The sequence below is a fragment of the Aplysia californica genome, unplaced genomic scaffold, assembly GCF_000002075.1.
Source record: "Aplysia californica isolate F4 #8 unplaced genomic scaffold, AplCal3.0 scaffold00003, whole genome shotgun sequence".
Classification (NCBI taxonomy): domain Eukaryota; kingdom Metazoa; phylum Mollusca; class Gastropoda; order Aplysiida; family Aplysiidae; genus Aplysia; species Aplysia californica.
In genome coordinates, this window is record NW_004797273.1 from 3,031,814 (window position 1) to 3,034,701 (window position 2,888).

The window sequence follows — 2,888 nt, forward strand, 5'->3', positions numbered from 1 at the left end:
ATTCAGGATTTGTTTTCATTCACAACTCAGAGTTGCCGCCTCCAGTGCCAGTAAGATTCTTGTGACTTGTGTGAGTGTGATATCTCCAGGCCCTATCTGGTCCCATTTCACTTTGATTACCCTGTCAAACAAGTCAGCCTTCGCCCCTTATTATAATTATCATGACAGGTCTGGATTAATTAGGTTACTATAAGTTATAGTAGGCCTAGTCGTATAATCCTTATCGGCACCTGTTGTTACAATACGTGTCATTTATTCACCCCAAAAGAGTATAATAAGCGAGTAAGAATAGTTATTTAGATTAATAACTGGTAGTATTTAATTTTGGTATCAACAGTCTTAGAACTATATTAATTTTATTATTATAATAATATGTGAGGGGTGAGTGGGAGATGATCGTCCATTAAACCGAATGAGTGAACTTTAAGCATGAGAGAAAGAAAGAAACACTTCTTAATATTTGTTTTTGAGCGAGCTTAAGTGTAGACATGAACGAATGATTGGACAGGCTTTAAGTTTGAAACACAACTGGATGTTGAGCAGCAGGTTTAAAACATTTTTAGGGGGGTGGGGTGGGATTGGGATGGCTAGGCGAATGCCCCCCCCCCTCAAATCTCGCCACCTTTCCCCTCCCTTGGTTTGATGTACTTAACCCTATCCGTACGTGATGGGGTCATTTTGTACCCCCAGGGTTGTATTCTTCATAATTTAGAATACTTCTAGTGCGAAGATCTCTATGAAACTTTCAGTATTTCTCAAATAATCATTTTGACAGACTGCTACTGCTATGCAAAGCGTACGGATCGGATTAACGAGTAAATTTCCTCTTTGGAAAGTGGTGGCACAGAGTTCCCCACGTCGCATGGATACGAAAGTAAAACACGACGTAGGCCTACGGATAGGGTTACTTTGGTACCGGTGTAGCAGGCCTATAACGTGGGTCTATTCGAAAGTTATTACATGTATTATGTAACAGAACGAAAGTGAGAACAACATAGCTCGTACTTGCTGCAGATTAGCCACGGCTACTCGATTACAACACACACACACACACACACACACACACACACACACACACACACACACACACACACACACAAACACAAGCACCTGAGTCCCAAGACAAACTAGATTCCTCACAAAATGTAAGGGGCGTTTTACTTATCCCTGTAATGTAAGAAGAGGAATATCTATGGGATTACTCTGGAAAAGAGATCGGCATTCTTTTCAGCAAGGAAAACCCATAGACTTGAATTATAATATCCTAGACCGTATACTGCCATGGCCGACGCTATTGGCTTTCTATTATGAAAACTTTGGTGCGGAGCGTTCCCACCATGGGGGGGGGGGGGGCACCAATTGAAGGACAAAACACGACGCTACCTTAGAATTACAAAGTCCTATCTGCTCAGTACCTAGTTTTGAGAAATTTGACGTCAAAATTTTTAAGATTCACAATAATTTCAAGGTTTTCCGAATGCAATTATTTATTCCTTGAATATCTTGATAACGACACCGAATAAGTTATGGTTTTGATAAGGTTGACCCCATGGTTTTGAAACTCGAAACGGCTAAAATGTCAGATAAAACTGTGTAATTTTAAGGCAGCGCCTTGTTATAGTCGAATACGCGCGGAATCTTTCGTCCGTCGCCTTTTATTTGGCTCCTAATTGAGTCATGGTGCGCTCTTTGTTGACCCGGAATTGCGTCTGACTGCATGGTCGAGTATAATTATTATCATACAAGTCTATGGTAGAGATAATCATGGCAAAAATATTTGATTTCCTTTTTGACCATGCCCGATAATGTTAACACATAACTATTGAGTATCTCACTATTGACCCAAAATTAAGCCTGATCGCATCATAAAGCATACAGCCGCCATGACACGCCAGATATAGAAGTCTACCCAGAAAGTGCGAAGATGTTCGCCCCTTACAACACGGTAAGGTTTTTTTAAAGAGACAGGGACTCCAGATTTAACGCCCATCATCCGATAGGTCATATCCAAAAGGGGAAAATCAATCAAATGTGTCTTTCACAAGAATACAACGTTGGACGAAGCGGATCCTCGAATCCTTAACCTGCATTCTCATTATTACGATTCGGGTAGCCTAATCACAAGGCTACCGACGTCACACACAGATAATAAATTGATTATAACCAAAACTTTCAGCAACCTGACGAAAAATTTAAAGCTATAGTATCATTTAGACGTAGAACCAACCACCAAAAACTGCTTAACTTTAGTTAGTTGCACATCCCCTTAAGGCTACATGTCCACCCCAGATATATCCACTTTGGCAGTGTTCGCAGAGTGCCTTCGCTCCTCAGCAGACGTCTTCTGTTACATGTCAAGGCCCCCAAACATAATGTGTATCCCATAATACCCGGTATCCGCTTACAAACTCCTACACAGGCATAGAACCGACAGCGCGCCACTCCAAAATAACTAGGTTCCATCTAAAAAACTAGATGGCTTTTAGGGGGAGAGGTAGGGTTCGATAGCTGAAAGTTCCTAAATTGGTGAAAAATTATCGAATTTAAAAAAAAAATGTAATGTATATTTATCTATATTTTGAGATGTGGGCATTTTTTTGTTTCTTCAGCCTTTCTTACAATAAGCATTGAAGTCAAGTCTCTTGCGTGCGATGGCAAAGCGTCTAATCACTACACGACAGACACCGGTACCGTAATGTTCTGGGGTCGGGTATGGTAGCTCATATTGTTGGGAATCTGGAGCATCCTTGGCTGGATTCTCAGGCTCTTGACATGGGAGTTACGAACGGTACGGTTGATATTCAGCCAGCTATGCGTCTCGTCTCGATTACAGTAGACACTTTGTAGAAATCACTCGAATGTGCGGGAAAAAACGCCTCCCCACCCCG